The sequence below is a fragment of the Sminthopsis crassicaudata genome, chromosome 2 (genome assembly GCF_048593235.1).
Source record: "Sminthopsis crassicaudata isolate SCR6 chromosome 2, ASM4859323v1, whole genome shotgun sequence".
NCBI classification, from domain to species: Eukaryota; Metazoa; Chordata; class Mammalia; order Dasyuromorphia; family Dasyuridae; genus Sminthopsis; species Sminthopsis crassicaudata.
The window spans coordinates 111,945,980-111,959,641 of NC_133618.1; the positions used below are offsets into that span (position 1 = coordinate 111,945,980).

The window sequence follows — 13,662 nt, forward strand, 5'->3', positions numbered from 1 at the left end:
AAGAGGTGATTTTCTACACAACATAGTACGGAGTGGTAGGGGAAAAATTGAGTTTTAGTCTAGCAATGAAAATCTATTCCTAGGTGTATTAATTTTAGGTACAGCAGAGAGAATATTTTTATTTTTGAATACTAGGTGTGAGTGAGCAGTTTTTGGCAGCTGTGAAAGATGTGGGTTCTAATTTCCTAGCTGAGTGCCAGTTGATACTGTTGCAGTCTTTTGGCAAATCTCTTGGCTAGTTTTGATAAAACGTGTCAATATCTGTTAGGCGAGCACCTAAGGAAAACATACACAGACACAAACTGATGTAACATCAAGATCAAACAAAATGAAAAACTATACTAGAGAAGTAGAAACTCATCTGAGACTTGTTAGGACAGAAAAATCTTGTAATATTAGTCCTGTTCTATCATGTTCATAGATGAGAGTAACAGAATGAGGAGTGGAAAGGCTGGAACAACGTATAGAAGTTTTGATTTGAATCAAGGAAAGTGATTTTAAGAATAATTATTTTGGCACATTAGAAAGAAATGGACTTCATTCATTTGAATTTCCCTGAGTTACTGCTAAATTTTTTGTTGAGTTTTTCTTTCTTTCCCTTCCCCCCCTTTTTTCCTTCCTAACCTCACTTCCTTTCCTTCTGCCTTACTAGTTTCTCCTTTGTTTTTTTCCTTTTCCCTTCCTTCTTTCCTTCCCCTCCCTGTCTTCCTTCCTTCCATCGCTTTGTTTTTTATCAGAGGAAAAGAGAGGACTAAGAATTAGAATGGTGAGACCTTATATTCTGAGTTCTACTGACAAGAAATCCATGCCAATGATGGAAGTTTTATTACAGAATTCTTAAATATTACCAGTAGATCATGAAGGAAATGTACTGTTTATTTCCATTCTTATTTGAAGAAGACAGTAAGAAGCAGTCTTATGATCATTTTTAAAAATTTTTCTTACATTCATTTCTTATATTCTTGGAAACCAAGGTGGAGGCCTCTAAACAATAGTTATCTTCTAGGGGTCCAGAGAAGGGCAACCAACTCATATATAGGCTTTTCCCTTTTCTCACATTCCTAAATTGATGCCTGAAATTCCACCATTTACAATGCATCCCTCAGGGCTTAGTATCCCCTCCCAGGTGACTATTGAAATGCAAATAGTCCCAGGAAAGATAAAAAATTCCTAGTTTTAAAACGGGAACTTCTGAGCTTAGTTTAGTGATGAGACTTATTGGAAATGCATTTATTAGGTTTCTTGCCTCCTAAACCAAAGAAATGAAGTAAAATAAGAATGAAGGGTAGCTAAATCGAGGTGAAGAGAGAATGGAATATGGAAAAACTGCATCCCACCTCGACACTCAAATACAGCAAAAAAAAAAAAAAAATTGAAATATTGAAAAAATATCAACAATAATTTAACTCCATGATCATGAAGCTCTATTTAAGGAAAAGCCCAATGAACTGCCTACATCTCTGCATAACTAGAGCAAGTGGACTAGAGAGATGACAGAAAGCAAGCGAACAGAAAAAGGGAGAAGCGCTGAGAGAAGGGTGGAGTCAGGGGTGCGGTGGAAATAAGAGGGAGAGTTCTGGTGTTCAGGTCCTGCCCCCATATGTAAATAGGTGGTAATACAGCCAAAGTGCTCAGCATACTTAAATTCCTTTTTTGACACTTTGGGATTACGGATTCCAGGTTGTGAGGGATTTATGAGGTCATTCAGTCTTCATTTTTTTATTGGCATGGAAATGGAAACCGAAAAAGTGACTAGTCCAAAGTCGCTCAAGTAGTAAACTGAACAGCCTGGAATACAGATGTAGGATTCTTTCCACTCGCATCACACTAAATTTCTTAAGCCTAGGGGGTTTTTCATTTAGAAAACGATCCTCCCTTTCACTCTTTAACAGAGAGTGGATGGGGGTATGCTGAGGTGTAGGCCGGACAGTGGACCCTCAGCAAAAGGTTTAAGCAAACATATTAAAGCGTATTTATTCTAGAAAAGCTAAGGGATAGGATGGACTGTTTAATAACCTTTAAATGACGGAGGAAATATTTTTTTCTTTGGAAAGAGATTTTTATTCAATGTTATTTTTTGAGTTGGTAAAAATAATTTTGAACTAAGTTGTGCTTCCAACTTTTTTGTCTCTCTCCCACACACATTTCCCACCTTAAATTTATCTAAAGGTCCCTAGACATATTCCCAGCATCCCCTCCATCAACTAATATTTGGTAAATGCCTACTAAGTGCTGTGCTAAGAGCAGTAAAAACAGATGTGTCCATCGTCTCCCTCAATGAATTCAAATGGGGCAAAAATGAAGCTAGCAGTATTTAGGTTAGAAAGAATGAAGAAGTTAATTGAGACCATAAAACCACCTATTATTCCGTCCAGAAACGTTTTCTCGTTATTTTAAGGTCATTACTTCTTCCCTGGGTGACATCCCCACCTCAGTTGTGGGGAGGATAGCTGTCGTTTCTTCTTTGACACTCTTCCCCAAACCTTTTATAGGGCTCCTACACGCATCCCAGAACACCCCAGAACAAGGAGTTGTTCTGGGGTGCGTGTAGGAGTTTTTCCAAAGATTTTAAGGTTGAGGGGGGCGACCTTGAGGGTTCCGGTTCTCGTAGATTCAAACCTTCTTCTGGCCCCGCTCCTTACTTCCTTTCTGATTGGTCTTTACCAGATTTTGGAGGCCGGGCTTTGGAGGGGGCGGGCGGGATTCCACTGTTCCCTCCTCCTTCAGACCTGGCCGAGTCGGAGAGTCTCACGGCAGCTTCTGTGAGGTCTAGTGGTGTGTGCTCTTTCCTGGAGAGCTGCATCGGGAGACTCCGGCAGTCTTCCGCTGTAGGGAAATTTTGAGGTGGGAGAGTGTGGGGGACTGGAGGGAGAGCCGAGGTCTGGAAGCAGCAGCAGCAGCAGCCTCCGACGCAGCGACAGCAGCGGCAGCTGCAACAAGTGCGTAGCGTGCCAGCCGCCTAGCCGGAGCCGGCTGCCCGCCCCAGCGAGGAGGAGCCTCGGCCGCCGCTGACGCCCACACCGTCTTCACTCCTGCCCGGCCCAGACCGCGCGCGGTGGGGAGCCCGGCTGGGATGGAGCCCGCAGCTGTGTGGTCTCGCAGGAGACGGCCCCGGGAAGCTGCCCGGGGCTGAGCCGAGGGCCAGCCGGCCGGCCCGCCCGGGGAACCGGAGGAGGAGGAGGAGGGTGGATGCGGCTCCGATCACCACCGTCCCCCACCCTCCCCGCCCGGTGTGAGCAGACACTGCTCCTGGACAAGGTAAGCGGACTTGGGCCGCCGACATACACTTCCCCCCCTCCCAACGGGGTCCACTGTGGCCCCACTCTCGGGCTGCGTATCCTTCCCCTTTAGACCGTCTCTGCCACTTCCTCCTGTGACCTTTTCTCCTCCTGCAGCCCACGCACTCGCCCTTCGGCTTTTACCTTGTGTGTTTCTTGTCTCTGCTTCTGGGCTTTAACCCATCTATCCCCCTCCCCAACCCTTTTATAAGTTTGTTGGTGAGTGTGGTCTCTTGCAGCATTATTTCTCCCCTTCTTTATTCGTTCTCCCCAACTCTTTCGCTTCCCCCCCCCCCACTGCGGTGTTAATTTCCGAGCCCCCAAAGTCGGATCAACTGAGAAGAGTGAACTGACTTTTACCAATGCGCCCCTCTCACCCTTCCTCCCATCCCTCCTTCACCTCCTCCTTGTCATCTCGAAAGGCCCCAGCCCTCTGGGTGCTCTGTCTAATTCGGCCTTTCTCTTTCCTTTGGCTCTTTCTGGGCCTAGTGCCCTAACTTTAATGAGGGAAAGAGGGGAAACGCCCGAGTCCGAGGACCTTTTAAGGCGGTGGGTGGGTTGGGTTGTTCAATCTGAAGCATTTAGTGAGAATGCTGTCTTTGAGAAGCTTGTTTTTAAGCTCTTTTCCCATTGCCCCCTGTCCCCTCCTCTTCACCTCCTTTGCCACTTTGCCGTCTTTCCTTCCTCTTCCCCCATTGCCCTTCTTTTCCTCCAGCACACCCAATGCCCCTCTTTGGCTTCTCTCCACTCCTATTGCTCCTCTTTTTGTCCTCTGCTCCCATTGCCACATTGCCCTTTTCCTCTTTTCCCTCCCGCATTGCCCCCTTTGCCTCTCCTCACCTTGACTCCTCCACATCAGGACCCAACCCACCAACATTGCCCCTAATTCCCTCCAACACATTTCTCTTGTACATATTGCACAATATTCTGTTTTATGCTGGGAAAAGTCAGCTGGTTTATTAGCTAAATAATGGCAGCAGCTTTTCTCCCTACCCCCCATCTTCTGGCCCCTAAAGGTTTGTTTCCATTAAACTTATTTAAAAGAACCCTTCAGTTTGACCTCTAGAAAAATATTCCATGCTGCCGAAGTTGAATCATTAACTAGGCTGTTAGCTTGAGTGATGGGAATTGAGATCCCACTTGGGTTACTGTAGAGACTGTTATTAGGGCCAGGCATTTAAAACAGTCAATCTCTGACAAACAGAAAAAACCGGAATGGTGAAATATGCCATAAGCAATCATGTTTGTTGTTAGCCCTTAGAATGGGGAATCTTAAAAAACTCCTAGCAGGACAGGACACGTTTTTTAGTACTGAAGTAGAAAGAGACATATCGATACCTTCTAGAGACTTCTAGAAGTAAATTCGTTTTATAATATTTCACTTCCATACTACACCATTTTTATGTAGTGATTATGTTTTGTAAAAATGAAGGTTCAGTTACAAGACCTATCCTGGGTTATAAAGGGTATAGAATTCGAGAGCTTAGAATGATTTTGTTTTAAATTCTGATTTGAGGTGGATTTGTGATTTGTTTTGACAGTAGTATGAGGGATGATAGAATGAACTAGTCTCCCCTATTTTTTTAATAGTCAAGAGAACCTGAGTTCAAATTCTGTTCAACTCCCCTCTCCCCCTTTTACTACCTGAAAGAATATTTTAACCTATACAAGCCTTCTTTAATTCCCTCAACTGTAAATTGAGTGTGGTAGACTAGGTTTCTAAGGTTCCTATTAGCTTTAAATCTCTCCTCCACAACTTTCAAGATGACTGTTTTGCATAATTATATTTTTTCTTTTTCCTTCCTTTATCATGACCTTATATAAGTTTTCAGATCATAAGTCCAGTTGTAACAATATTTTAAAAATAAACAAACCCGATTTGTATCTCAGAAGGTAATAACTCTGGTAATGAAGTAAATGATGTGTTTATTGTTGAATTTGGAGAAGAGATATAAACTGAGCACCTATAATCGAGAACTTCTATACACCCATGCTAATAATCAGGCTTCTAATCTAACAGTGACCCTTAGGGAAAGGTATGTTAGTAACCTAGTTTATGAATGTTTTTTTGAAATAGGTGTTACTTGTGATTCTCAGGCAAAATTTATTTAAATTATGATAACTGCATTAGCAATTGTTAATATAAACTTTTCTGTCTTATTTTCCTTTTCTACTATTTAAAAAAAAAGATTTCTTTTGAAATTTGGGCTTTTCATTTTCAATGTTGTCAGTATGTTTTCTTCTTGATTTTTGTGTACTGAAGGTTTTTGAAAGCTTTCCTTTTTATGGATGAAAGAAATAATTATCCTCTGGTAACTTTGTTAGAGATGTTTCCACAATTGACATTTAACAGATAATTTGAACACTTATCAAATGTCCATTATCAAAACCCAATAAAACTATAAGAACTACTTTAGATTTATAATGTTAAGCCCCACTTTGAATAATACAACAAATTTTTATTATTTTAAATTATTTTCTTTCAGTCAGTTTTAAGACTCAGGATTTGATAGAGCCTGGTGCAATGAAATGAGTGCTGGATTTAAAATGAAAGGACCTGGATTCAAATTACACCTCTTACTATCCTTGAGATCTTAGGCTAGTCAATTTAAATTTTTGTTGCTTGCTGTCAAATGTAGAAACTAGACTAGAGCACCTGAAGTATCTCTGCAGGTGGCGATTATGGAAGATGAGCAGAAGTTCCTGGAATTTCTAGGCTTGATGGAGCCAGTGAATATTCTGAAATCCCCATATCTGGGAGGGGCTAGAAGCATGAACCACCACATGGTAGAATTTTTATTGTATATTTTATATATATATTTGATTCTGTGTGTATTTACACACATATGTACATACATAATTTATACATTTACATATATTTGCCTTGATTAATTCAAGTGACCAGTACTGTATGTGTTTTGTTTTTTAAAGAAGGTATTTCCTAGTTGACTGATATTATGATACCTTGGGAAACATTTAAAGCAATTCATTTTGTTGCCAAAGTTGTTTGGCATTTCAGTCTTTTGAGGCCTGAAACATGACTATATTTTTTGCAGTTGTTTCCATGTAAAGGAACATTTTCCATATTTACTTCCTTTGACTTTTGTACATTCCATCTTTTAGTTTTTATTCTTTGTTAACATTTGAAAAAAAGGATATGTTTGGCAAAAGTAGAATGTGGTTAAAGTATTTTCCATGATAAAATCTGTAAGAGGCTGAATAAATATAATGGATAGGACTGGCCTCAAAATCAGAATGACTTGAATTCAATCTCTTCCTCTGACTCCAGATAGCCAGGTGATCTTGTCAAATCACTTAATCAGTGTCTTCCACCATGCAAGTTTATGAGGCTATAATGATGGATGGTCTTGTGGAAGGAGTTCTCTGAATTGATGGAATTCCAGATCCAAACAATTAAACAAAAATATTTTTCTTAAGACACTGAGTTTCCATTTCATTTCTTTCCATTTTTTCCCAAATAGGTATTGTTTTGTTGGATTACTTTTGCCCACCAAAGAAGTTACATAAGAGTAATGGACTAAAAAAATTTTTTTTTACTTTCCTTTTTCTTTCTTTCACCAAGGCAATCAGGGTTAAGTGACTTGCCCAGGGTCACACAGCTAAGAGGTGTTAGTGTCTGAGGTCATATTTGAACTCAGATCCTTCTGATTTTAGGGCTGGTGCTCTATTCACCTACCTGCCCATAGAAAAATATTTTTAAAACACTTGCTTTTGCATTATGCTTTACTTATATAGATTAAGTATTCTAAACAGAAATATTCTGTAGATTGCAAGAAGTTTTTCACTTAGCATAGGACTAGAAGAAAAGGGTTGAAGTTCATATTTTTCATCCTTATGGTAATCTGAAATGTAACTTTCTTTTGTAATATTATTGTACTTTATTTTTAAAAATAAGTATTCAATAATTGAACAGTTTAGAAATGTTTTGCCAGGGGCACTACTCCAAGGCTTTGAATAAGTAACATTTCTTACTGACTCTGAAATATCTCTTCCAGCTGGTTCCCATTTGCCCAGTGGATACAATATTACATAATATTTAGCTTCTTGAGAAAACTTCATTGAAGCTTATTAGGGAATATAGTTTACAAAAGTAATTTTAAACTTTTAAATGCTAGTACTGTATGAGGTTGTTTTGTCTGTACTTATGATTTCACTTGTATTTGGAATTCATTGAAGAAAAATCTTATAACCACAATGCAGATCAGTAGTTTGGGAACATAATGGATAGAACATAGGATTTGGAGTCAAGAAGAGTGGGGTTCAAATTCTGTTTTAGATACTAGCTGTATGATCTTGGGCTAGTCAATTAACTTCTATGCCTCTGTTACCTTATTAATTTGGATGGATTTTGCATGTCTTAAAAGCATATATAAGTGCTGGCTATTATTACAGATTGGGGAAACTAGGTGACAAGGTGAATTGAGCATGCCTAAAGTCCAAATCTGACCTCAGATACTAGTTCTGTAACCCTGGGCAAGTCATTTAACTTTATTTGCTTCAGTTTCCTCATCTGTAAAATGAATTGGAGAAAGAAGTGACAAACCATTCTACCTTCGTCAAGAAAACCCCAGAAAAGGTCATAAAAAGTCAGATACAACAGAAAAATGACCAGACAACAACAATTATTAACTATTATCTTGGGGCCTTGAGAGGTTAAATGACTTACCTAGGACACATATCCCTTGTATCTTATCAGTAGCTTTATTGTATTTATTCACATTTGGTTGTGAAATATTCCAATATACTATTTGTATGCTGAAGTTGATTAATTATTTTTTTCAGAAAACTCTTAAAAACAGTTTGTTTTATCTGATATATAAGTAATTATTGAGAATTTCTGTTTATCTAGATAATTCTTCAAAGCAGTTGCCTGCTACTGTGTCTGTAACATTAATAACATGAAACTGGATAGTCAGTGACAGTATGATACAGTATAATTAAACAAAAATAATAGTATAAAATAGAATAAGGGGGTAATGTTTGAAAATCAGCCTTCCATTTCTTGACTGCCAGGAAGTACATTAAAATGGATGCATTTGAGTACAAAATAGAATATATACTCAAGCAGTTGTTGAATCCAGTTTTTCTTTGGAATAACTATTGTTAGGTACTTAGCAAACATGTTTCTATAAATTGTAGGATGACTGAATTCTAGTCTCTTGAGAAGCAATTACTATTCAGATTGGTGTGCATAGATGTATGCTTTGAAAAGCAATAAGGAATTGATGAAATAATTTCATCAGCACATATTTGATGACAAAAATTCGATAATTTTAAGAATTAGAGTTAGAAGACTTTTCTAATTAGAAATTAGAATGTGCTTTTATTGACCTTTTCTATTTGCCTGAGCTCATATTCTTTATATGACATAGATTGTATCTATACTAAGTTTTAAAAATTTCCACTTCACATATCATGATTTCATCTTGATTCTATTATATTGTTGACAGCTCCAGAAAGTTTGGAGCCATTTTTTTAAAAATATGGATTGTCTTTGTTGATACATTTGCAAAATTCATTTTCTCGGAAATATTTTGCAGGAATTCAGATTTGTTTATGTAGAAATAATGATGCAGAAAACTATTTTATTCTGAGAATGTTGTAACTAATTTATTGTTGAACATTTTGCCAGTAACTTATTTTTGATGACTTCTCATTTTAATGATCTATTAATATTTGGATTAGTATTATTTTTACTTGAACAAGGATTGGAATCATAGATTTATAGGATTGCTCTGGTGCTATTTATCAGGACGTAAATTCCTTACCAAGATTTTTTTTTAAAAACTATTTTCTGTTTATGCTTCAAGAATCTATGATTTCCTCTGTGTGGGTATTCTATCCATCAAACTTTATAAGTTAATTTAAGCCTTAGCCCCCAAACTCATCACTTTCATATCAAACTTTGAGTGATAAGCTTCTCCCAACTTAACTAAGCTGCTGCTGATTGATGTTAACTGATACTAATAGACATAAAGTTTGTAGCCAGGCTTGATAAAGCCTTCCATAATTTCTGATTCCTTGAAATGGTCCTCAGTAACCCAGAGCTACCTCCATATTATAATGAGGCATTAGAATAAGACTTCAGTGAAGAATTTACTTATAGTAAATTCCTTATACTATTTCCTTATAGTATTAATAAATTGATAGCAGTTTTTCATTTTTCCAAAAGCTAACTTATTTACTTTCTATATCTTATTTTTCTAATACCTATTAGGGTGGCTAAAGATTTATTTAACAAAAGCATTAAAGTATTTGTATACTTAAAAATTCAATCTAGCAACTATGTATTAATCAAAAAGCTTATTATTTATTAACAAGCAGTTTTCAGACAAATCAAAGTTATCTATAATCATATGAAAAAAATGCTCTAAATCACTGTTGACCAGAGGATTACAAATAAAACAACTCTGTGCTACTATCTCACACTTCTCTGAAAAAGGCTGTGACAAAAAAGGAAACTGTTGCATTTTGGAGTTGTAGAAAAACTGGGACACTAATGCAATGCTGGTGGAGTTGTGAACTGATCCAAGCATTCTGGAGAATAATTTGAAACTATGCCCAAAGTGCTATGAAACTGTAATTATCTTTTGATCCAGCAATGCAAATGCTAGGTCTGTATCTCAAGGACATCTATCTAGAAAAGGTGGGGAAAGAACCTATTTGTATAAAAATATTTACGGCAGTTTGTTTCTGGTAGCCTAGAATTGGAAATCAAAGGGATGCCTTTGGGGAATAGATAAACAAGCTGTGGTATATGATTATAATGGAATGTTATTGTGCTATAAGAAATGACAAGCAGGATGATTTCAGAAAATTTCATGGAAAGACTTACATGAACTGATTGATGCATAGTGAACAGAATCAGGACAGCATTGGACATAGCAGTAGCAATGTTGTTTAATGAAGAATTATGAATGACAGCCATTCTCAACAATACAGTAATCCATGACATTTCCAAAGGACTAATGAAATGTACAGATAGCCTCCAGAGAAAGAACTGATACTCACTGAATACAGAATGAAGCATGCTATTTTTCACTTGTTTTTTCTTTTAGTCAAGTCTTCTTCTTATACAAAATGACTGATATGGAAATGTTTCACATAATTGCAAAAGTATCTCTTGTATCTATATTTGATGGGCCCTCCTGCTCTCCTCCTTGAGTGGGTAAACAAAGGGAAGAAGAGTTTGAAACTCAAAACTTTAATTAAAAATGGTAAAGAAAAAAAAAGTTTATCAGATTAAAAAAGCAAAGATACAAAGTAAATATGAACCAGACTTTGGGGTTAGGATGGGGAATAGTTGCTTTAGGGGATAGGCAAAACACATAGGAGAGATGGCAGTTAATCTGGAGCTTTAAATGAAATGAGGTTTTTAAGAGATGACAGTTAGGACAGTCTGTATAGAGACACAGAGATAGAAAATGAAATATATGAGGGGTTAATTTGGCTAAAACCTAGTATATAAGGGGGAATAATATGAAGTATCTGGAGAGGTAGACTGGAGTTCAGTTGTAAGGGGATTTGAATGTAAAACAGTCCTGTCTGGTCTGGTCAGATCAGTGTTTTAGGAATATCAGTCTGTGAAGTATGGACTAAAAAATGGAAGTCTTAGAGTTGGGGAAACCAAATGTAAGTGAGAATCTTGTTATAGTCTAAGGCAGTGGTTTTGAGGATCTGAATTATGTTAGTAACATTGGAATAGAGAGAAGGGGATGGGTGCAAGAGGTATGGAGGTAGAATCCACAGGAATCTGCACCTAATTGTGAAAAGTGAGAGTGAGGCATTGAGGATAATGTTGAACCTAGGTAACTAGATAGTGATAACTTTGATAGATAAAGGGATTTGTGGGGGAGGGAAATAGCTTTGTTTTGAACATGTTGAGATGGAGGTGCCTGTGGAGAGGGATATCTAGTAGGAAATATAAGATAGGTGGTTGGTGACCTGGAGCCTCAGGTAAGTGAGGAGAGCTGAATATTTAGATTTGGGAATCATCTTCATAGAGATGAAAATTGAACTCATGGGAGGTGATGAGATCACTGACAGAATATGTAGAAATAGATGAGAAGACTCAGGATCAGAGGTTTGGGGGACATCCATAATTAGAGTTAGCAGATGGATAGAGGATAATTTAGATGAGGAACCAAAGAGAGAGGTAGGTAGGAGTAAGAAGAGAACCAAGAGAAAGTAGTACCAGGAAACCCCAGAAAGGAGAGAGTATCTAGGAAAAGAAAGTAATTGAATATTAACAGATGTTGCTGTAGCCTATAAGTGACAGTCCTAATGGAAGACATAGTAGAATTATTTTTACAGATAAATAAAATATACATTCTTTGATGCTAGGCTGTTTGGTCTCCCACTTAACAGAATGTTATAAATATATCACTTAGTATCATGAGAAGTGAAATCTAGAGATGCTTCAATTTTTGAAAGGTCAGTGAAGTGTTTCTAAAAGTCTTAGAAACATTATTTTGTTTTTTAAAAAATAATTTGTCGAGGAAAGAACAGAGGCTGAAGAAATCTGGATTTGCAGGGGGAACTTGAAAAATCTTTAGAAAGGATGTAGTCAATTTCTTCATTTACACATGAGTCACTTGAAGCCCAACTCCAATGGCCAACTCCCATGGGTAGCAATGCCAGGATTCCAATCAAGGTCTCTATTTCCAAATTTTAGTCTTTCCATTCTAGTTCAGATTTTGTTTCTCACCTATTATATCACCAAGCCTCCTTTTATTAACTTAACCTTAGAGCTTAGTTTCCTCATCTCTAAAATGAATGGATTGGAAGAAATAAACTTTGAGGTACTTTCCAAGTTTGAAACTTTCAAGGTCTCTATTTCCAAATTTTAGTCTTTCCATTCTAGTTCAGATTTTGTTTCTCACCTATTATATCACCAAGCCTCCTTTTATTAACTTAACCTTGGACCTTAGTTTCCTCATCTCTAAAATGAATGGATTGGAAGAAATAAACTTTGAGGTACTTTCCAAGTTTGAAACTTTGTAGATGTCCCAGGAAGATGATTCTTGTTAAATACTGAGTGAGTGAAAGGAAGTGAGTATTCTTTCCACATAAATAGTTGACTATAGCAAAGAAGTTATAGAACAGAACATCCAAAGATGGTACTTGTTTGTGAAAAGAGGAAACCAGAAGCCAGAATCTGAAATGAATGCATGCAAGGTCAAGTCGACAAGCATTTATTAAGCATCTACTACCGGTCTCTCTACTAAACTCTGGGGATACAATGAAAGGAAAAACCCAGTTCTTAGCCTTTAGGAAATCACATTCAAAGGGAGGAGTCAACATGCAAACACCTATGTATAAACAAGGTATAGAAAAAACAGCTTTGAAAATTTCCAATTTATTATATGCTAAAAAGTCTCAAATAATTGATAATCTTTAAAAGCACTACTGAAAATTGAAGGATCCAATTTATGGAAAAATATTTCTTAGAAGGAACTAGCATTAAAAGGATTGTTGGAAAAGGAGGCACTCCCCCCCCCCCCCATGTGGTATTTTAGGTGAGATCAGGAAAGCTAGGAGGCAGAAATGAGGAAGGAAAGCATGGAGGACAGTAGGTGAAAATGTATTTAGTTGAGAGATAAGGGTATTGTTATGTGGGAGGAGCAGCAGGGAGGCTAGATACAGTATCCCAGTATCTCTGAGTCTGGAGGGCAGTGAAAAAAGATGTCTGAAGACTGGAGAGGTTCTGTAACATAGCAACTCATCTGGTCTCTGTGCTTTGTATGGTGGCCTTGACAAAGGCGGTACTGTAGCTTCAGCTTTTGCCAAACTGATGTGGTTAAGGCAGACTGTAGCAGTGACAGAATTCAAGTGCTTTAAATTGCAATATGAACAGAGGAGAAGGATTGGAGAGAGCTCTGGCTGTGTTTCTGCAAGCCTGCTTTTGAACATCCTGATGTCAGCTCTCTGGAACTCTGGCTGGCCTGCAGCTTCTGTCTCCTTTCTGGCTGGGCTACCTCCTGCGTGTTCTTTATTTTTTTCCCCTTCCTGTTTCTGTCTTTCTTCCTTTCCTAGCACCCCACACTCCAGCCAGTTCTGCAGTCCTTACCTTTTTTATTGTAATCCTGCACTTTTTCTCCCAGTATGTGCTTTGTTCTTATGAATCATGTTTCATTTCTGTGTCCATATATAGTTAATAATTCTGTTCGTCTTTCAGTCTGATACTAAATTTGATAGGCTAAAAGCACTAAGGTTCCTTTAATGAAAGGGACTAGTTCATCATTGATAATTATAGTTACGTCTTCTTCAGCACTTTAATTTTCAGTGTGACTGAGACCAGTCTCTAGGATCCTTCAATTTTCAGTAGTGCTTTTAAAGATTATCAGTTACTTGAGACTTTTGT

At 37.7% G+C, this 13,662-nt stretch overlaps 1 protein-coding gene across 1 annotated transcript in view; it reads left to right on the plus strand.

Moving 5' to 3' along the window:
- Window positions 1-2,721: 2,721 nt before the first annotated feature.
- Window positions 2,722-13,662, plus strand: part of B3GNT2 (UDP-GlcNAc:betaGal beta-1,3-N-acetylglucosaminyltransferase 2) — a 37,125-nt gene continuing 26,184 nt past the window's right edge. Inside the window, exon 1 of the mRNA XM_074287025.1 lies at window positions 2,722-3,258. The gene's annotated coding sequence lies outside the window, so the exon portion shown is untranslated. The remainder of the gene's footprint in view (window positions 3,259-13,662) is intronic.